General features: G+C 44.2%; 1 protein-coding gene across 1 annotated transcript in view; it reads left to right on the forward strand.

Annotated features, from left to right (window-relative positions):
* Nucleotides 1-512: 512 nt before the first annotated feature.
* The window catches only part of LOC126199028 (leucine-rich repeat-containing protein 57-like), a 66,938-nt gene continuing 44,314 nt past the window's right edge, over nt 513-23,136 (forward strand). Inside the window, exon 1 of the mRNA XM_049935730.1 lies at nt 513-610. The gene's annotated coding sequence lies outside the window, so the exon portion shown is untranslated. The remainder of the gene's footprint in view (nt 611-23,136) is intronic.

Genomic DNA, 23,136 nt, shown 5'->3' on the forward strand with positions numbered 1-23,136 from the left:
CACATGAGGGACGTCATGGGACGATGACTGCAGCATGATCCACAGCCAGCATTAACCGGCGAGGAATGACGGTGTACGCAGGGAGCGTGCTGTTCGTGTCCCACTATCCATCTGAGGTTGAGGAGGGATGTACGAAAATTATAAATGTCTTGCCTACTGAGAGGAAGAAAAACATGTTACGCTTACAGATGTAGCCGATCTAACTCTGTCTTTATATCTTTCTGCAGTGTTGACGTAATCGTTCTTTGTCTACGGAAATAACGTAGAGCTAATTACCACCTAAGGATTTGCGCAGCGCAGCTGTTAATGCAACTTAACCCAGTGTAAAAAGTGATAAAAATCAACGCGAAAGTGAACACGTCTCACGAGTCAGTAGCCAATAGACAATGGCTGATAAAAAATTTCTCTTATCTCGTGACTGTCATCTTATCCCATCCACAATATCTCTGACGATCATCTCTTCGCCTCTACTTCTCTGCCTCCCCTCCCGTCCCACACTTGTCTATATATACCGAAGATAGTGGGCGCCAACATTAGTTTACTTCAACGATTCACTTGCTGAAGACCAGAGGAATGTAAAACGTACGACTACGAATTGATTTTACAGCAGGTAACTATTTTTCTTAAATATTTTAGTTCTACTTCCTGCATCTTTCCATTCGAATAAGGTGATAATGTACACTGATTAGCCTGAACATTACGACCACTGACCTACTATCGATACAAACCCGTCCGTGCGATAGCAGCGTCACCTGGCGAGGAATGACGGTGCACGCAGTATCAGGAAGCGTTCTGACTGTCTCTAGACTGGGGAACGCGCGCTTTCTACCTGAGTTTGGCCGACGGCAGATTGTGATGGTCCGGGGGGTCGGAATTTCGGAGACTGTACGACTTGTCGAGTGTTGGAGGAGTGCTGTGGTGAGTCTCTTCAACAAGTGATGAAGCCAAGGTGGAAACGACGTCCAGACATCGTGGTGTTGGGCAGCCACCTCTCATCAGAGATGTCAGGCGTCATAGACTGAGCAGTCTGGTAAAACACGATAGGCGGCGAACAGGGATGGAATTAACATCATACTTAATGCTGGGCAGAGTAGATGCGTGTCTGCTAACGATGGGCCTACGCATGATCCATGTATGTGTCAAATTGGGGAGGAGTTTGTGGCACAACTTGACAAGAAGAAGGGATCGGTTGGTAGGACATGTTCTGAGGCATCAAGGGATCACAAATTTAGCATTGGAGGGCAGCGTGGAGGGTAAAAATGGTGGAAGGAGACCAAGAGATGAATACACTAAGCAGATTCAGAAGGATGTAGGTTGCAGTAGGTACTGGGAGATGAAGAAGCTTGCACAGGATAGAGTAGCATGGAGAGCTGCATCAAACCAGTCTCTGGACTGAAGACAACAACAACAACATGAGCTGAATCGAAATCTAACCTTAGTTTTTTTTGTATCACCTACAGGTTTCGAGCAATACGCTTTTTATTATATAGTATAAAAATCCTATGCTATACGGTAAACGGGGAAGTTAATGAAACGCCTTGTTACAACATAAGCATGATTTGTATTTACAGTAAGCTACTTACAACAATGATATGTGTAAATAGAGGTTTCACTTTTCAGCTGGAATTGGCTTGTATTTTCTTTCTCTTTTTTCTTTTTTCTTTTGTAGCTTTTTCTGCGATGAGTCAATTGCTGATCTTCTTAGCAAAGTGACCAACACCCATCATGTTGGTGTTCCAGCGGACTTGGTAGCGTTTTTCCATCACTAGTTTTGGATGAATAAACAGTCTTCCTTTTTGCACTCAACAGCAAACTCATTCATCAGACCGGGAATGTCTGAGCAGTGCACTAAATCACCTTCTTGTTGAAAAAACTTGGAAAATTGCTGCTCTCTCTTTATATACATGTATATGCTGGTCCCAACTGCCAATAACTCCTTTTCTATTAATCTACAGCCAAGCAATTCAGCTTTTTCTTTCGTTAAGCCCAAATCAGTAACCAAATCGGTAAGCTCGGTATGAGTAAACAATTTGGGCTCTAGACTTTCTGTATTACAATGGAATTCATCATCATCTGGTTCAACTAAATCACGTTGTACATCAGAAAATACTTGTGTTGGAATAGAATTTAAATGATCTGGTGGTTCAGGAACCGGCAAATCTACACCATGCCCTACTGGTCGGATGGCGGACAGAAGGTTAAGGTAGCTTATTACCTTCCTTGTTTTCGAATTATGATCAGTAATCAGTAAAAACACTGCAAAAGTAGCAATCATCAGAATGGTTTCTTGGCTCCCTCCATATCATAGGAACAGCAAATCTAAAGGCTTTTTTCTCCTTTTGGGACCATTTTCTCAAATCTTCAACACATTCACAACATACCTTATGCGGCGCCCAAGATTTATCTTGATCACCTAGAACCAAAGTATGATAGATAAACCTTTTTCACAAAGTCTGTAATGTTTCTTTGGTGGTTTTTAGTAACAAATTCACCACAAATATAACAAAAACTGTCAGGAGAGTTTTTACAATCACGATTAGACATTTTGCTGAGCACATGTACAGGAAACGGGAAAATGAGGTTAGGTTGACAGTAAACAAAACACCATTTGTTAACACAAAAATAGAATCGACCTTTCTTTGATAGCAAATGTTTTTCAGCAGTTTTACCAATGCCATCTATTCAACTATATAAAAGCTGCTAAATTCTTCAAGCAATCGCTTAATTTAATAAATTTAACTGTAATATGTGAAGAAATGGTGGGTGATACAGTTTTTTAAGTATCATATTTGGATTTCCCACCCTAAAAGAACATAAGAATAAGGTATTTTCAGCAAAAAAGGTTTCTCGTCGTTGGGCTGTGTTATGTTTCAGGCCGGCCAGAGTGGCCGAGCGGTTCTGGGCGCTACAGTCTGGAACCGCGCGACCGCTACGGTCGCAGGTTCGAATCCTGCCTCGGGCATGGATGTGTGTGATGTCCTTAGGTTAGTTAGGTTTAAGTAGTTCTAAGTTCTAGGGGACTTATGACCACAGCAGTTGAGTCCCTTAGTGCTCAGAGCCATTTGAACCATTTTTTTTGTTATGTTTCACGATGGCAGTGCCATTTTTCAACAAGATAATGCGCCATGTCACAAGGCCAAGAGAGTGATGGAGTGATTCGAGGAACACAGTAGCAAGTTCCAATTTATGTCGTGGTCCCGCCAACTCGCCAGCTCTGAACCTGGTAGCACACATGTGGGATGTGGCGTCAAAGCTCATCGCCCCACTCCCCGGTATTTATGGCAATCAGGTGACTTGTGTGTGCAGATGTGGCACCAACTCCCTCCAGAGACCTACCAAGGTTTCATTGCTTCCATGCCACGACACATCGCCGCTGTTATCTGTGCCAAAGTTGGATTGTGCTTCGAAATGCTCCATGAAGAAGTCGGCCACCACTGGACTAAGCATGGCGACGCCTTCCAGCTGTTCGTAGAGGTTGATATTCCACACGATATAGCTCGTGGTGGACATGCATGAAAGAACTTGGTGATGTCTTGCGGAGTTATGGAACCAATATGCCACAGAGAATGACCGAGTGGCACTTGAGTCAACAAAGAAACATCAAAGCTGATCAGGACGTCGTTGGTCCATGTTTTAGTTACTTCAGCTTCTCAGTGAAAAGTCCTGAGCCTTTATATACGTGTCAGTCTTTTCCACTTGCGGCTTGAGGAGAGAGGCCAATTTATACGTCGGTGAGCCAGGTGTTGCCCATAATATTCGATCTTCATTACGACGGTCGCATTTCCCTTTCGGCAGGCAGTACCAATATACACTTGTCTGCGTTGAGACTCTTGACACAGCTGATGTCAAGTGTTGTGTACTGGGGGCGTCCGCTCTCATGAAAGTCTCGTTGCCGCTGAAAAAGACTAACACAGGTGCCCCTGTAGGACGGGTGTGTGGGTTCTAGGACAGCACGCACGCACCATGAAAGTAACACAGAGTAGTGACTAGTAAAATGTACAGGGTGATTCAAAAAGAATACCACAACTTTAAAAATGTGTATTTAATGAAAGAAACATAATATAACCTTCTGTTATACATCATTACAAAGAGTATTTAAAAAGGTTTTTTTTCACTCAAAAACAAGTTCAGAGATGTTCAATATGGCCCCCTCCAGACACTCGAGCAATATCAACCCGATACTCCAACTCGTTCCACACACTCTGTAGCATATCAGGCGTAACAGTTTGGATAGCTGCTGTTATTTCTCGTTTCAAATGATCAATGGTGGCTGGGATAGGTGGACGAAACACCATATCCTTAACATACCCCCATAAGAAAAAATCGCAGGGGTAAGATCAGGGCTTCTTGGAGGCCAGTGATGAAGTGCTCTGTCGTCCAGAACTTTTCCCTTTGCACAAACACCCATTCTCTGTAAACTGTTTATACCAACGTTTAATACACCACCTATCAGGAGGTTTAACACCATACTTCGTTCGAAATGCACGCTGAACAACTGTCATCGATTCACTTCTGCCGTACTCAATAACACAAAAAGCTTTCTGTTGAGCGGTCGCCATCTTAGCATCAACTGACGCTGACGCCTAGTCAACAGCGCCTCAAGCGAACAAATGTACAACTAAATGAAACTTTATAGCTCCCTTAATTCGCCGACAGATAGTGCTTAGCTCTGCCTTTTGTCGTTGCAGAGTTTTAAATTCCTAAACCTGTGGTATTCTTTTTGAATCACCCTGTATTACTCAACTTTGGTAACGGTCCTTACCTCATGTATAGAATGCCGGTTTAGCCTATCTGTTGCGCGTTGACTGTAGTTCTACGAACACAAACAAAATAATGTTCTCCGAACTACATTCGGATGGAAACTAATCTTCTATCTTGATGTACAATTCGGAATACAGTCCCAAACTAACAGTTAAATCTCTTGGCAGGCGGTCTCTGTCTGTACACGATTATTCTACAGAGTCTGCCGGAAAAATGTATACACTCTTTGTCACTCTTTATCGAGATAAAGATATTGTCGTTCGATTTGAGTTACGAGTGTGTTGTAGTGTGGTCTTTGGTTCAGCAGATATTAGTACTTTCATCTCGCTATTGAGAAAACAAGATCGCTGGAGCACGCTTGACATTCGGGCAACGAAAATGTATTGTGAAGTGGTTTTTCAAGTATGATAATGCCGTTGAAGTGCAACATCAGACGGGAGTTTGACACAGAACTGCCAAACCATCTAACAATTAAACGCATCATTGACAAGTTTGAATTGCGTGGGATGATTTGTGATATTTACAGAGGAAGATCAGGAAGACAGAGTACAGCTACAAGTCCTGCTTCGTTGCCGCTCGTGTTAGATACGTTTGTTAATTCCCCACAGAAGTCTACTACGCAATGTCCCCGTGAAGTGTGGGTTAGCAGTACAAGTGTACGAAGAATTCTGAAGGCTGCAAAGTGGAAACTTTACTTTAAACGATTACTGCACGTGATTAATGATGACGATCCTGATCGCCGAATGCAATTTTTCGAATGGTATCAGCAAATGGTAACTGATGACGAACAATTTATGACGAAGGTAGTGCGGAGCGACGAGGCGCAATTTAAACTTGATGGAACCGTGAGTCGAATAACAGTGTGTACTGAGCGCCGGAAAATCTGCATATTTATTTGTATAAAGCAGAAAGCAGTCACTCTACCAGGGGTTCATGTGTGGTGTGGACTATCATCTAGGGGCTTAGTAGGACCCCCCTTCTTTTTGGTGCTACTGTCAGTGGAGGAGTGTACCTAGAAATGTTACGAACATCAATTTTGATAGGTATACGTGCGCTTTATGGAGCTGATGAAGAGGTCTTCTACCAACAGGACGGGGCGCAACCACACAACCACCTAGCCACACGAGCTTTCCTTGATGACAGTTTTCCGGGGCATTGGATTGGAGAAAGAGGGCCCATTGAGTTCCCGTCACGGTCGCCAGATCTAACACCTATGGACTTTTACTTGTGGGGAACTGTGAATGATGACGTCTGTCGACGTAAGCCACGCACGGAGGAGGAACTTCGCTAGGAGATGGCGACATGTGCAGAGTTCTCCATTATAACATTGACTGACGTACTTGCGGCGACCGCTCATCGTTCTGTCATGTGTATAGCCGCCAACGGTGAACGTTTTGAACATTTAAAGTAACCATGTGCTAAACTGAAGGTTGTACAACATGTGTGGTCAATTATTAAATGTAAAATTAACACATAAGTAATACTTTTCGTTCCTTAAAGTGTGTATACATTTTTCTGGCGCACTCTGTATTCACTATTCTGTTTCTACCTGGAGACTGTCCATCTGTTGGCCACTGTTTCTATCTCACCCGACGACATGAAGACTTGAAGACATGACGAACGTTCTGCAGGAACTCCCTAGCAATACTCGGGCTGACTTACAACTTGCAAATGACAAATTCTGCTCGTGCACGATTCCTTAAGCGCGCGTCTCTCTTTCTGGTGCTGCTGGAGCTCCAGAGGTTGTCACTCTGGCGGGCCGCTTGATTGGTTTGTCGACTGCGATAATCCTGCTGCGGACGGACGTCCACGGTACTTCTGGTACCAACTCTTCTTGTGTGATATTTTAGTAAATCACGTCAAGAAATTCGCTGTCAGTGAATAAATTTCCTAATGTGTGTAAATTCTGTGCGACTTAATGCTACGCCGGGCAGAGTGGCCGAGCGGTTAAAGGCGCTACAGTCTGGAACCGCACGACCGCTACGGTCGCAGGTTCGAATCCTGCCTCGGGCATGGATGTGTGTGATGTCCTTAGGTTACTTAGGTTTAAGTAGTTCTAAGTTGTAGGGGACTTATGACCACAGCAGTTGAGTCCCATAGTGCTCAGAGCCATTTTTCTTAACTTAATGCTACGAGTTCCAGCATGGTGAAATAATGTTTGAATTGGAGCTTTTATTTTTTCATGAACTACTCATTATCTTTCTTGACTGAATAATTCGTTTCAATATATATGAATATCGAATCTCGCCTCATTAACAATTCTGCGCTGCTGTAAGTCAGATACACTGAAGAGCCAAAGTAACTGGTACACCTGCCTCATATCGTATAGGACCGCCGGCGATCACATAGAAATGCCGCAACACGACGTGGCATTGACTCGACTAATGTCTGAAGAACTGCTGGAGGCAAATGAATGAATCCTCCAGGGCTGTCCATACATCCGTAAGAATCCGAACAGCACTTTGCAAGGCATCCCACATATGCTCAATGTAGTGGACTGTTAAGGCAGCCAGTCCACAGTGAAGTAGCCGAAAGGGCACGCGTAAACTCACGCCGTCTTGCGTTAAGTCTGGAACAGGATTCGTAATGAATGTGATAAAGAAAAGAACGTAGCTACTAGAACACTTAACTTTTATATCGTCCTTTGGTATACAGCATTCTTGATGATACAAGTGAGACTATCTTGAGATACATGCAATGGTACACATGGCGCCTTGCTAGGTCGTAGCCATTAACTTAGCTGAAGGCTATTCTAACTGTCTCTCGGCAAATGAGAGAAAGGCTTCGTCAGTGTAGTCGCTAGCAACGTCGTCGTACAACTGGGGCGAGTGCTAGTCAGTCTCTCGAGACCTGCCTTGTAGTGGCGCTCGGTCTGCCATCCTGACAGTGGCGACACGCGGGTCCGACATGTACTAATGGACCGCGGCCGATTTAAGCTACCACCTAGCAAGTGTGGTGTCTGGCGGTGACACCACACTCAATAAGGTTCATGTCTCTGGAGTCTGGTGGAAGTGTTTAAACTGTGTTCCTGGAGCCACTCTGTAGCAATTCTGGACTTGTGGGGTGTTGCATTGTCCTGCTGGAATTGATCATACTGGATGCTTACCTACGTGTCACCTGTCAGAGTCTTATCTAGACGTATCAGTGGCTCCATATCGCTCCAATTGGACACACCCCGCACTATTACACAGCCTTCGCCAGTTTCAAGAGTCCCCTGCTGACATGCAGGATCCATGAAATCATGAGGCTGTCTCCATATAAGGCTGTCTCCATATCCGTACACTTCCATCCGCTCCATACAATTTGCAGCGAGACTCGTTCGACCAGACAACACGTTCCCAGTCGTCAACATCCCAGTGCCGGAGGTGACGGACCCAGGCGAGGCGTAAAGCTTCGTGCAGTGCAGTCATCAGGGCTCCACGAGTGCGCCGCCGGCTCCGAACGCCCATATCTGTGACGTTTCGTTGACTGCTTCGCACACTGACACTCTTGTTGCTGGCCCAGCGTTCAAATCTGCAGCAATTTGTGGAGGGGTTGCACTTCCGTCACGGTGAACGATTCTCTACAGTCGACGTTGGTCCCGTTCTTGCAGGATATTTTTCCGGCCACAGCGATGTCGGAGATTTGATGTTTAAACTGATTCCTGATATTCACGGTACACTCGTGAAATGGTCGTACGGGAAAATCCCCACTTCATCGCTACCTCGGAGCTGTTGTGTCCCATCGCTCGTGCGCCGACTATAATATCACGTGTATACTAACTGAAATCTTGATAACCTGTCATTGTAGCAGCAGCAACCGATCTAACAACTGCGCCAGACACTTGTTATCTTGTATAGGCGTTGCCAACCGCAGCACCGTATTCTGTTTGTACATCTCTCAATTTGAATATTCATACCAATATCAGTTATTCTGGCGCTTCACAGGAGTAAACTCTTGAATAACGACAGTTTTTCGTCGATGAAAATCACTGTATCATCAGTTGATGATGAAATACTTGTTTGTTGGTCTCGTACAAAAAAAAATTATGAAACTTCTAACATTTCCTCTATTTAAAAGCGGCCTGTAAATACCTTGAATGCTGACAGACGTAGACATAATTAGCATCCCAACTTCGATGCTAATTCTGTGCGATCGCTGCAGTGGACGTCTTTATTGTCTTTTGTCTTAGTTGCAGAACATGGTAACCAAATTTACCATTACTAGTTTTTAAGCATATTGTCCAGAGAATTACTAAAACAATAATTTCACTGCCTGTTCTTACAGTTTCTGGAGTTGGTGGCATTGTGCTAATAAGAATCGTAATTCGCCTATCTGCTTCTTTACGTTGATGTTCATAATCAATTTTGGTCAGTTTTTACGACGTGGTTTTTGTTTACACTATGGCGTGTTGAAAACTAATGCCTCCGAATTTTTATGTGAAAATTCTTAAAGATTTTTAAATAAAACAAACTTTATTAACTGTCTACATCTTTATTCTTCATTATTTTTCAAGACAGTCACCTTGGTGACGAACACATTTCTCCCGACGGAAGATCGCTTTGTTGCTACCGCCATTGTAGAATGTTTAATTGCACTCAGAAATAAATATTAACTTCCATTGATTGCCGATTGACTTAATAGTAATGAATCTTGACAGAGCTGCAGCCGCACCTCCGACTACAAAGCTTCATCGCTATCAAAGAGAAGTCTTCGAACATGTTGCTTAAGTTTTCAAAACAGGTGAAAATCGAATGGGGCCAATTCGGGACAGTATGGAGCAGGGTCGATGACAGAGGACATAAAGTGTCGGATCGCTGCAGATGTCGCAACGTTCGTGTGTGATCTGGCGTTCTCATGCTGAAAGACAGGCTGTATTAAGTGTGGACGAACACTTGGCTTTCAGTTTCTCCCCCAGCGACATAATTCCGGTACATACCGCCATGTTACACGATACAATTCAGAGGGTTGCACGTTGCGTCGGCGAAGAGTGAATGTCGACCCGTAATACGTATGATATGCAATACCTCAATCGATAATGAGAACAGAATAAAAAATTCGGAGGTATAACTTTTCAGCACACTCTCGTATAATATGAGTTGCATGAAGTCTGAAAAGATTTTCTTCATTTGCACTACTGATGCCGAAGTGTCGTTCTCCAAATAATTGGCGAAGAACTGTGCTGAAGCCTCTTTAAAGGGAAAAAACATAAGAGTTCCCAAAAAACTGATTAACCTGCGTTGTAAAGGGCCTGGAATTCTGTATGATGTATCGCACCCTTGTAGATTTTCTAGTTGCAGTCTTTGATTGAATGTGTTCAATAGCGATCAAGTATAATATGTATCTCTGCAGCATTATTTGATTAAAGCTGTATGAGAATACACTTACAAGGGAACCTCCCCATCGCACCCTCCTCAGATTTAGTTATAAGTTGGCACAGTGGATAGATCTTGAAAAACTGAACACAGATCAACCGAGAAAACAGGAAGAAGTTGTGTGGAACTATGAAAAAAATAAGCAAAATATACAAACTGAGTAGTCCATGTGGAAGATAGGCAACATCAAGGCTACAACGAGCTCAGGAGCGCCGTGGTCGCGTGGTTAGCGTGAGCAGCTGCGGAATAAGAGGTCCTTGGTTCAAGTCTTCCCTCGAGTGGAAATTTTACTTTTTTTATTTTCGCAAAGTTATGATCTGTCCGTTCGTTCATTGACGTCTCTGTTCACTGTAATAAGTTTAGTGTCTGTGTTTTGCGACCGCACCGCAAATCCGTGCGATTAGTAGATGAAAGGACGTGCCTCTCCAATGGTAACCGAATACATTTGATCGCAAGGTCATAGGTCAACCGATTCCTCCACAGGAAAACACGTCTGATGTATTCTATTCGACATTGGTGACGGCATGTGCGTCACATGACATGAATATGTTGTCGACCCACCTAACTTGTACACTTGGCGAATGGGTAAAAAGATTCTTCTACCTTGCCCGATTTAGGTTTCCTTGTGGATGTGATAACCACTCCCTAAAAACGTGATCGCACCGGACGGACAGATAATAATTGTCTGAAAATAAAAAATTAAACTTTTCATTTGAGGGAAGACTTGAACCAAGAACCTCTCGCTCGGCAATTGCTCACGCTAACCACGGGACCACGGTGCTTCTGACCTCACATTAGCCTTGATGTTGCCTGTCCTGTGCATGGACTACTCAGTTTGTATATTTTGCTTTTTTTTCATAGTTCCACACAACTTCTTCCTGTTTTCTCGATTGATCTGTGTTTGGTTTTTCAAGGCCTGTCCACTGTGCCAATTTGTAACTAAATCTGAGTGGGGTGCGATGGGGATGTTCCCTTGTTAGTCTCTTAATCAAAAGTTTGTGGGCAGGAGAAATCGATCAGACGCAAGAACTAAAAACCATATTATTTCGACGTCGATTCGTGTAGGCTGAAGCATGTGGACTGGAGACTTAAATGTCTTTTCTAATGTGTACAAGTATGTTTTTAACATTTCACCGGTACACCAGAAAAGAGCAGGTGGCATTGGTGCTAGTGGAAATGTCGGTGTTCTCCCTTTTTTTTTTTTCAAGGTTAATTACGTAGTGAGGTGGCGCAGTGGATCGTATTCGGTACGACGACGGTTCAGACCAGCGTCAAGCCATCCAGATTTAGGTTTCCCGTGATTTTCCGTGATTCCGGGATGGTTTCTTTCCCCATGCTTGACACAATCCGGGCTTGTGCTCCATCTCTAATGACCTCAATATCGACGGGACGTCCTTCCTTCTTCAAAGCTAATTGCGAATAGCCGACCAAAGATTTCTCGTTCCGTTTTTAGTACCACCTGTATGTCTACATTCACGTGAACTTTGAAGGCGCACTGTGATGCGAAATTAACAATTTTCTTTCGTGATATCGTTTCTCAAGTCTTCCGATAACAGAAATGCATTCGGAAATAAAAATTAATCAGTGTGTATTGTCCATTGACTTAATAGTAAACTGGAAATCAGGAACATTTAAATATGCTTTACCAGAATAAATTTAAAGAAAAATAAATTTAGCGAAACTATCATCAAATTGATTTACCGTACTTTTATTCGTTTTCATAAATTGTGATGACTTGCTTTATATCTATTATTGGCCCTTTGGAAAGAATCCGATGTATCATCGTTTAGTAACAAACCATATTGTCTTTTGTATGACTGATTCCAAACACGCCTCGTCGCAATTCGGTAACCAGTGGTCCATTTTCTCGGCGCAACCGAATTAAGTTAATTAAGTACATTAGGAACCATCTAGCTTTAATACTGGTTTAATGGAAAAAATGAATCAGTCACGTTGTAATTTGCGTCCAAGTATAGTTCGAAGTAACTGGTACAGGTGCTTCTCGTCAACCGAACAAACAATTACATAAACTCACCATACTTGCAGTAGTATTGAACCATTTTTCCGTGTTTACCCATCACTGTACGTGTGCAGACCTCTTTACAGCCGTTAAAAATGCGGTTCAATAAATCAGGTAATTCAATCCTCTCGTTGTCGTAAGAAGCAGGTTCAGTAGATGTAGTATCGATAACTACTTTTAAGAGTACATTCAGCATCTCGGATGGAACTTGAGTTGTGGATAAATACTCTTCGAAGCGCGGTGACTGTGACACTGACGGAGTCGCTTACAACGCTTAGCGCCTGCTGTCTAAAAAACGCTTCACTGAACCTCCTGCTAATAATTCTGCTTGAACCAATACTTCCCATTATCCACTGGAATCTGTCAATTTCCTGATTGCTCTGAAAAATGGTGACTCATTACGAAAATATTATCAAGTTTTGGCTTTTCATTGTCTTGAATCTCTGGCCATATTGTATTCCACGAAAAACGCTTTTCTCCACTTTTCTCAGCTGTTTCTTGGGCCATGATAGGTGTTTCATTTTCAGTAGCTTAAGACGATCCAGAAGAGTCTGTTGGAGGAAGTAGTCAACTTTTGGATTTTCACTATGATCTGTCAATATCACACAGCTGAACTCCAACGACAAAGGAACACAATCATATCTGACGAAGGTATTACCCATAACAAATCTTTATCAATAGTTATCTCTTGGGCTCTTTTGTGTAGGTCGACTGCACTATTAGAAGAATCAACGATAAGAATCATCATACTTGCTGTTGGTTTATAGTAATTTGGCCCACAGCTCAGAAAATTTCATTAAAACGTCATCTTTCCAGAAAGAATGTCAATATTTTTCCTCGTTGTTGTCAAGTGGAAGAACTGAAGAAGATTGTGTACGCAGACTGAAGCGAAGAATTCAAATTTGTACCAAGGCTGGGATTCGAACCCAGGTCTTCTGCTCGCAAGGCAGACACGCTAAGTACGTCACTGTGGCACAGCCGATTAGTTCACCTGCACGGACTAACCTCACACGCCTCCTTCATCAATCCAAATTCCGGTTCACACCTGAGTCCACTTAAGGACAGAGGCGTTGTAATGTCGTCCATGCAGTTGTACAAAGCCACTACACCAGGATGGCGTAGTGGGTTGCACATCTGCCTAGTAAGCAGAAAACCTGGGTTCGTGTCCCAACCATGGTACAAATTATCATTTGTGACTCCAGTCTACATATATACATTATATGTGTCTCAGAAAGGTCTCTGGAACTATGTAGTATCATTTCAATACCTGAAGAAGTGATTATTTCAAGGTCCTCACTTCCTATATGGCTACATTAACAGACTATTCCAACTGCTCCGTGCACAGTGTACTTTTTCCTGAAATTTTATCAATGCAATCTAAATTATCAAACGCTATGTGAGTTGTGTGCCCATATCTATAACCACCTGATAATGTCTTGTTATCTGTGGCTGCTGAGTAGCTTTTGCCAAGCCTTCAACTAAATTACACTACTGGCCATTAAAATTGCTACACCAAGAAGAAATGCAGATGATAAACGGGTAGTCATTGGACGAATATATTATACTAGAACTGACATGTGATTACATTTTCGCCGGCCGGAGTGGCCGTGCCGTTCTGGGCGCTACAGTCTCGAGCCGAGCGACCACTACGGTCGCAGGTTCGAATCCTGCCTCGGGCATGGATGTGTGTGATGTCCTTAGGTTGGTTAGGTTTAAGTAGTTCTAAGTTCTAGGGGACTGATGACCTCAGCAGTTACGTCGCATAGTGCTCAGAGCCATTTGAACCATTTGATTACATTTTCACGCAATTTGGGTCCATAGATCTTGAGAAATCAGTACCCAGAACAACCACCTCTGGCCATAATAACGGCCTTGATACGCCTGGGCATTGAGTCAAACAGAGCTTGGATGGCATGTACAGGTACAGCTGCCCATGCAGCTTCAACACGATACCACAGTTCATCAAGAGTAGTGACTGCCGTATTGTGACGAGCCAGTTGCTAGGCCACCATTGACCAGACGTTTTCAGTTGGTGAGAGATCTGGAGAATGTGCTGGCCAGGGCAGCAGTCGAACATTTTCTGTATCCAGAAAGGCCCGTACAGGTACTGCAACAAGCGGTCTTGCATTATCCTGCTGAAATGTAGGGTTTCGCAGGGATCGAAAGAAGGGTAGAGCTACTGGTCGTAACACATCTGAAATATAACGTCCACTGTTCAAAGTACAGTCAGTGCGAACAAGAGGTGACCGAGACGTGTAACCAATGGCACCCCATATCATGAAGCCGGGTGATAACGCCAGTATAGGGATGACGATTACACGCTTCCAATGTGCGTTCACCGCGATGTCGCCAAACATGGATGCGACCATCACGATGCTGTAAACAGAACCTGGATTCATCCGAAAAAATGACGTTTTGCCATTCGTGCGCCCAGGTTCGTCGTTGAGTACACCATCGCAGGCACTCCTGTCTGTGATGCAGCGTCAAGGGTAACCGCAGCCATGGTCTCCGAGCTGATAGTCCATGCTTCTGCAAACGTCGTCGAACTGTTCGTGCAGATGGTTGTTGTCTTGCAAACGACTCCATCTGTTGACTCAGGGATCGAGACGTGGTTGCACGATCCGTTACAGCCATGCGGATAAGATGCCTATCATCTCGACTGCTAGTGATACGAGGCCGTTGGGATCCAGCACGGCGTTCCGTATTACCCTCCTGAACCCACCGATTCCATATTCTGCTAACATTCATTGGATCTCGACCAACGCGAGTAGCAGTGTCGCGATACGATAAACCGCAATCGCGATAGGCTACAATCCGACCTTTATCAAAGTCGGAAACGTGATAGTACGCATTTCTCCTCCTTACATGAGGCATCACAACAACGTTTCACCAGGCAACGCCGGTCAACTGCTGTTTGTGTATGAGAAATCGGTTGGAAACATTCCTCATGTCAGCACGTTGTAGGTGTCGCCACGGGCGCCAGCCTTGTGTGAATGCTCTGAAAAGCTAATCATTTGCATATCACAGCATCTTCTTCCTGTCGGTTAAATTTCGCGTCTGTAGCACGTCATCTTCGTGGTGTAGCAATTTTAATGGCCAATAGTGTGTGTCCTATTGTATGACCATACCTGTTCAGCATCTTAATTAATCGCCTAGATTTTGTTTAAGACCTTATAGTAATCCGAGGGTTATATCCTTCGCAGTATTGCATCTACCTTATGTACCAGTTTAAATAGTATCGCTGCCAGTGACGTCATTTTGAATGCGATGTCGCCGTGCGGGGTAGCTGCGTGGTCTGGGGCGCCTTGTCACGGTCCTTGCGGCTCCCCCTTTCGGAGGTTCGAGTCCTCTCTCGAGCATGGGTGTGTGTGTTGTCAAAAAAAAAATGGTTGAAATGGCTCTGAGCACTATGGGACTCAACTTCTGAGGTCATCAGTCCCCTAGAACTTAGAACTAGTTAAACCTAACTAACCTAAGGACATCACACACATCCATGCCCGAGGCAGGATTCGAGCCTGCGACCATAGCGGACACGCGGCTCCAAACTGAAGCGCTTAGAACCGCACGGCCACACCGGCCGGCTGTGTGTGTTGTCCTTAACGCAAGATAGTTTAAGATAGCTTCAGTAGTACGTAAAATTAGGGATCGATGACCTCAGCAGTTTGGTCCCATAAGACCTTACCACAAATTGCTAATTGAATGCGATCTCCTGTTATAAATGTTGGTTTTCAGCGTTGGGTCCAGCAATGAAGTGTGCAAATTCAAATAATTTCTCAGGATGAAACTTCCTGGCAGATTAAAACTGTGTGCCCGACCGAGACTCGAACTCGGGACCTTTGCCTTTCGCGGGCAAGTGCTCTACCATCTGAGCTACCGAAGCACGACTCACGCCCCGTACTCACAGCTTTACTTCTGCCAGTACCTCGTCTCCTACCTTCCAAACTTTACAGAACCTCTCCTGCGAACCTTGCAGAACTAGCACTCCTGAAAGAAAGGATATTGCGGAGACATGGCTTAGCCACAGCCTGGGGGATGTTTCCAGAATGAGATTTTCACTCTGCAGCGGAGTGTGCGCTGATATAAAACTTCCTGGCAGATTAAAACTGTGTGCCCGACCGAGACTCGAACTAGGGACCTTTGCCTTTCGCGGGCAAATGCTCTACCATCTGAGCTACCGAAGCACGACTCACGCCCGGTGGTACTGGCAGAAGTAAAGCTGTGAGTACCGGTCGTGAGTCATGCTTCGGTAGCTCAGATGGTAGAGCACTTCCCGCGAAAGGCAAAGGTCCCGAGTTCGAGTCTCGGTCGGGCACACAGTTTTAATCTTCCAAGAAGTTTCATATCAGCGCACACTCCGCTGCAGAGTGAAAATCTCATTCTGGAATTTCTCAGGAGTCTCGTATTCTCCGTGAATTATGTTATCAGCTGTTAAGTGACTCGGCAACGATTAGCAACTCACCCGTTTTATGCAGTTCCTTAAATGAAACGATGTATCATCAGATTTTATTGTTCTATTCTATTTTCAAATATTCGGAGTTATTTGTTATTACAGATAAATGGATGTGTGAATTGAAAACAATTTGTTCACACTGTGGTGGAGCAGATACTTCTATTGTCCTGTGGCCAGCAAAACCTTTCGCTGTTTTGTACCTAGTGTTTGGGTTGGTAATTTTTCTTCAGAGTCTATTTTATCTTCTCCGGATTCAAATATTAGAACTTTCTATCTGCAAAAGTACAATACATTACTTCATTACATAACTTTATCATATTATATTACTTCTCTATTTAAAAAATCCACACCTCCAGAGCTAAAATTAAGCAACTACTTATTTTGCGAACAGAAAGGCTAAGTGGAATATTCCGTCCGCCTCGTCTGGTGCAGGCCATAACGTATTATGAATGTCTGTCTTTAGCAAACGCAGAAGAGCTTCTGTGAAGTGTGGAAGGTAGGAGACGAGGTACTGGCGTAAGCAAAGCTGTGAGTCGTGCTTGGGCAGCTCAGTTGGTAGAGCACTTGCCACTGAAAGGCAAAGCTCCAGAGTTCGAGTCTTGGTCTAGCACACAGTTTTAATCTGCCAGCGCACACTCCACTGCAGAGCGAAAATCTCATTCTGGAAACATCCCCCAAGCTGTGGCTAACGGGTTGTCAGTCGTGCTTGGGTAGTTCAGATGATAGAGCACTTGCCGGCGGAAGTCAAAGGTCTCGAGTTCGAGTTTCGTCCGTTACACAGTTTTAATCTGCCAGGAAGATTCATATCAGCTCACACTCCACTGCAGAGTGAAAATCTCATTCTCGTAAATGAACGATAATATTAATTGACTGTTTGGTCACCTCTTTGTTGAAAACCTTCATGAAGTTCAATTGATTACCTAAATAAAACAGTACTATTAGTGACATATGAGCCAGAGTTCAGGTTTAAATACAAGTTGGTGCCAGTTTTTCAGATTCACAGAATATAGGTTAAGAGCAAAATTTCAGTTTACATTCATCCATATACCAAACTAAATTTCTACAAAAATTCTGTAAGGTACACAGCTGGTGATTTCATTTTTCGCTTAACATACAAACATTCATCTTTCGTAGTAATCATTTGGTTACAAAGTTTATCATGATACATTTTTAGTATTCGTAGAGATGATCGGATGGAGCAAGTGGTTGAATTTTAGGCAGGGGTTGCTTGCTGCCGTTTAGGCGTAGCTAACTGTAGCTCTGCATTATAAGCTACTTCTACCTCGCCACTCCTCACCGGATGCCGAAGAACATGAAAAATTCCAAAATTAACGTAATTAATTAATTATTACCAATATAGAAGACTTTGTATGGATTAATACATTGCATTTGACAGTGAGGAGTTTCTGTGGTGTCACCGCCAGACACCACACTTGCTAGGTGGTAGCTTTTAAATCAGCCGCGGTCCATTAGTATACGTCGGACCCGCGTGTCGCCACTGTCAGTAACTGCAGACCGAGCGCCGCCACACGGCAGGTCTAGAGAGACTTACTAGCACTCGCCCCAGTTGTACAGCCGACGTTGCTAGGAAAGGTTCATTGAGAATTACGCTCTCATTTGCCGAGACGATAGTTAGCATAGCCTTCAGCTAAGTCAATTGCTACGACCTAGCAAGGCGCCATTTCTCCTTTGCTATGTATCTAATGAAGCATGTACAGTAACAAGACCAATGTTCAGCAATTATGGATTAAAGTTAAGTATTCCAGAAGCTACGTACTTTTCTTTATAGCATTCATTACGTATCCTGTTTCAGACCTCACGCCAGCCTGCGTGAGCTTATAGCGTGCATTTCGGCCTTCTCTAGCAACATATCAGTTTCGACTCAGAATCTCGACTTAATGCAATATCCTTTGCTCATTTCTGAAATCGGGTACGTTATAGATTAGTCATATCCTCGCGATCAGTTGGGTCAGTTTTGTCCTTCTTTTCTAGTTTTCACTGCTCCTTCAAGTCCAGTAACTGTACGGTCACTACATGGACTAATTAGCTTGCATGCATTTGAGGTTGGTAGTCCGGTTATTGCCCCTTGGCAGACCGGTAAACTGATAACCCGCACTTGTCAGTAGCAATGCCGTCTGTTAGCCGTCACCGGAGTCCAGTTCTAATTTGACGTTAACTGCGTACCATTTACAGGACATATTATTGTTCTACGATAGACACTACAGCGGGTGTCCGTTATTAGTGCCATAATACACTCCTGGAAATTGAAATAAGAACACCGTGAATTCATTGTCCCAGGAAGGGGAAACTTTATTGACACATTCCTGGGGTCAGATACATCACATGATCACACTGACAGAACCACAGGCACATAGACACAGGCAACAGAGCATGCACAATGTCGGCACTAGTACAGTGTATATCCACCTTTCGCAGCAATGCAGGCTGCTATTCTCCCATGGAGACGATCGTAGAGATGCTGGATGTAGTCCTGTGGAACGGCTTGCCATGCCATTTCCACCTGGCGCCTCAGTTGGACCAGCGTTCGTGCCGGACGTGCAGACCGCGTGAGACGACGCTTCATCCAGTCCCAAACATGCTCAATGGGGGACAGATCCAGAGATCTTGCTGGCCAGGGTAGTTGACTTACACCTTCTAGAGCACGTTTGGTGGCACGGGACACATGCGGACGTGCATTGTCCTGTTGGAACAGCAAGTTCCCTTGCCGGTCTAGGAATGGTAGAACGATGGGTTCGATGACGGTTTGGATGTACCGTGCACTATTAAGTGTCCCCTCGACGATCACCAGTGGAGTACGGCCAGTGTAGGAGATCGCTCCCCACAGTATGATGCCGCGTGTTGGCCCTGTGTGCCTCGGTCGTATGCAGTCCTGATTGTGGCGCTCACCTGCACGGCGCAAAACACGCATACGACCATCATTGGCACCAAGGCAGAAGCGACTCTCATCGCTGAAGACGACACGTCTCCATTCGTCCCTCCATTCACGCCTGTCGCGACACCACTGGAGGCGGGCTGCACGATGTTGGGGCGTGAGCGGAAGACGGCCTAACGGTGTGCGGGACCGTAGCCCAGCTTCATGGAGACGGTTGCGAATGGTCCTCGCCGATACCCCAGGAGCAACAGTGTCCCTAATTTGCTGGGAACTGGCGGTGCGGTCCCCTACGGCACTGCGTAGGATCCTACGGTCTTGGCGTGCATCTGTGCGTCGCTGCGGTCCGGTCCCAGGTCGACGGGCACGTGCACCTTCCGCCGACCACTGGCGACAACATCGATGTACTGTGGAGACCTCACGCCCCACGTGTTGAGCAATTCGGCGGTACGTCCACCGGGCCTCCCGCATGCCCACTATACGCCCTCGCTCAAAGTCCGTCAACTGCACTTACGGTTCACGTCCACGCTGTCGCGGCATGCTACCAGTGTTAAAGACTGCGATGGAGCTCCGTATGCCACGGCAAACTGGCTGACACTGACGGCGGCGGTGCACAAATGCTGCGCAGCTAGCGCCATTCGACGGCCAACACCGCGGTTCCTGGTGTGTCCGCTGTGCCGTGCGTGTGATCATTGCTTGTACAGCCCTCTCGCAGTGTCCGGAGCAAGTATGGTGGGTCTGACACACCGGTGTCAATGTGTTCTTTTTTCCATTTCCAGGAGTGTAGATTCACTTTAGAATTGTTCGTTACACAGCAGCCAACACATCAGTTAAATAGCTGTCGACACACTTTATTGTCTGTAAGCTGCCATCTTCGCTTCATCCTTGACACCCACGGCTCACAATTAACGTGGCTGTCTATATTACCACTAAGCCCATATGCATGCATTAATTGCGCATAACCTTTACAATTCACACAAACTGTCTTTATAGAAGACATGTATTCCAAAGACCACTATCTCATACATTTCTGAACTAGATCGTTATCAGATTACGTATCCTTTCTACGCTCTTGCTTTGTCTAAAAGCGTTAGTTCTATTCTAGTTTTCAGTCAAGGATATTTCCAGTAATATGAATAATTTGTACCGTTTCAAAGAAATCGGTCCTTGTATCAAGACGGCAAAGTCTATCCGACTGCAATAGAAAGGAAAAAATATGTACTGAAGGAGCCGAAAGAGAAAAATGTCGTCGGTGAACGAATGAATGATAGATAACTCACAATCGAGTGTGATTCGATATTTGTTAATCTGTTGATTTGCAGTAAATTAACTGCTTAGTAATAATCATTTCCACAAAAATACAGTATACCTCAATTATTTATGTCATTTGTGGTACTTTGCCACATACGTCCATGACAAATGTATTTAAAAATTGAATTTAATTTTAATTTACTTCATTACCGAGCAAGCAACTAAATGCATCTACAACCTGCTTGTAACTAATCAATATGCTCCCACTGCTAAATTCAGTTTATTTGATAACGAAGGCTGTCATTTTTACACAGACCTTACTAGTGCAAAGAAAAGACTGGCTTATCAATGATGAAACCTAACAAATTCTTTCAAGAACAGACAATTCCTAAATATACCAGATTACATCCAAACAAACTTATGCTCATTTTTACAAAAGCAGTTTTACTTCTCGTAAGTGTATTTGCTCAAAATATTTTTTGAGTTCCTTTTGAGCATACATCACTTTGATGCGTTGCGTGTCGGGATATGACAAAAGACGCATGATCACGTGGGGTACGTCAATAACGACATAGGGGCCAGAATACAGCAGCTGCTACTTCTTTTTGCTTTTAGCTAACGTAGAAGACGCAGTGTGGCTTCGTACAAGGTTTTTTTTTCCCTGCCTCAAACTCTTGTACTCTCTTCGAACTGGTGTCAAAGTAAAAGTTTCTTTTCTCTGTTGTTGCGAAAGAGGTCATTTCTCTTGCAGTCCTGGGTAATGGCTTAACACATTCATTGTTCTTCCTGTCAAAAATTAGCTCATAGACAGTGCACTGGGTCGAGATATGGGTTAAGTTATGAAAAACATCCTTGAACAACAGCAAATAATCTGTCTATGCAGTTTCTTTACTTGACCAGTAAATTTGCATGAACCTATTGAAATCGAAGAATACCTGTATGGGATCCGTTTCAGAATGATAGCGTGATATGAGTCTCTGTTTGATACCATGAATCTCCAAAATTTGCTTCCATATCTGCTCGTGAAATTTTATGCGTTATCATTCGAATTGCTGACTTGAGGAATTTAATTTCTAATAATCGTCGGATTACTGGGTGCCGGTTGCCCTCTTCAAGGCATATTCGAAAACAACCCACAGACTGTAATGACGAATTGGGTGTTTGTACATGCGATTGGAAAGTGTTCACAAACGCCTGTCGCGTTCGACCTGTCGACGTTTCTCGACAAAAATAGGGTTTAATTTTCCCTTTGAGTCTCGGTTTGAAGGTTTTTCCTTTTGACATATCAAACGTTTCCGTACCAATTGCTGTATTTTCCTTCGTATATTCAATATTCAATAATTTTTGGCTCTGAGCACTATGGGACGTAACATCTATGGTCATCAGTCCCCTAGAACTCAGAACTACTTAAACCTAACTAACCTAAGGACAGCACACAACACCCAGCCATCACGAGGCAGAGAAAATCCCTGACCCCGCCGGGAATCGAACCCGGGAACCCGGACGTGGGAAGCGAGAACGCTACCGCACGACCACGAGATGCGGGCCAATAATTTTTGCGGCGCCTTTAGCCAAATCCTATGGGTGCACCAGATTACGTCTGCTTGGCTTCCTTCTGGAATGAAAACACACCAGTCACTGTTCCGTGCATTATGGCGATAAAACAGTACACCATTATGCTCCACATAATGATTACTTGCCATCTCCGTCGGGCTTATCACTAACTACCTTTCTTATGTCCCCTATCTGGGATAATTATCTTGTAGACATCCCACGTTTCTACACAGATGGAGGTAACACTGTCAGTACGTCCCATCATTCATTAATGAACTTCGAATTCATTATTTTGACTATCATATTCCTCAGTCTCAGACAAACTCTCAAAAGATTATTTTATGCACGTGCTGGAATAACGACGGTGTGGTGTACTACGAATTGCTTCCCTGAGGTTTAACCATGACTGCTGACGTTCATTGTCAACAACTGAGACATCTCGCAGACGGAATCCGAGAACCACCACCAGGAAAACTGTGTAAAGTGATGCAGCTCCACGATAACGCCCACCCTCATTCTGTTAAACTAGCAAACAACATTGTACGGAAGTTGGATTAGGAAGTCATTCCGCACGGTTTTTAATCACCTGATCTTGCGTCCTCAGTTTTTCACCTTTTCCACTCCCTATCAAACAACCTTCAAGGAACTTCTATTCCGGGTGCAAATGCGCTCCGATCGCATCTCGACGAGTTCTTTGCCTCAAAACCTCGGGATTTTTCTAGTTGCAGAATAGTAAAATTACACCAGCGTTGTCAGACTGTGGTAAATTGTTAAGGAGAATGGTAGGTTCCCCATCTGTGTTTCTAATCTGAAAAAGGAAAACCCCCAAGTCAATGGACAAAGCATCCGAGCTAAG

This window comes from Schistocerca nitens, chromosome 8 (assembly GCF_023898315.1).
Source record: "Schistocerca nitens isolate TAMUIC-IGC-003100 chromosome 8, iqSchNite1.1, whole genome shotgun sequence".
Classification (NCBI taxonomy): Eukaryota; Metazoa; Arthropoda; class Insecta; order Orthoptera; family Acrididae; genus Schistocerca; species Schistocerca nitens.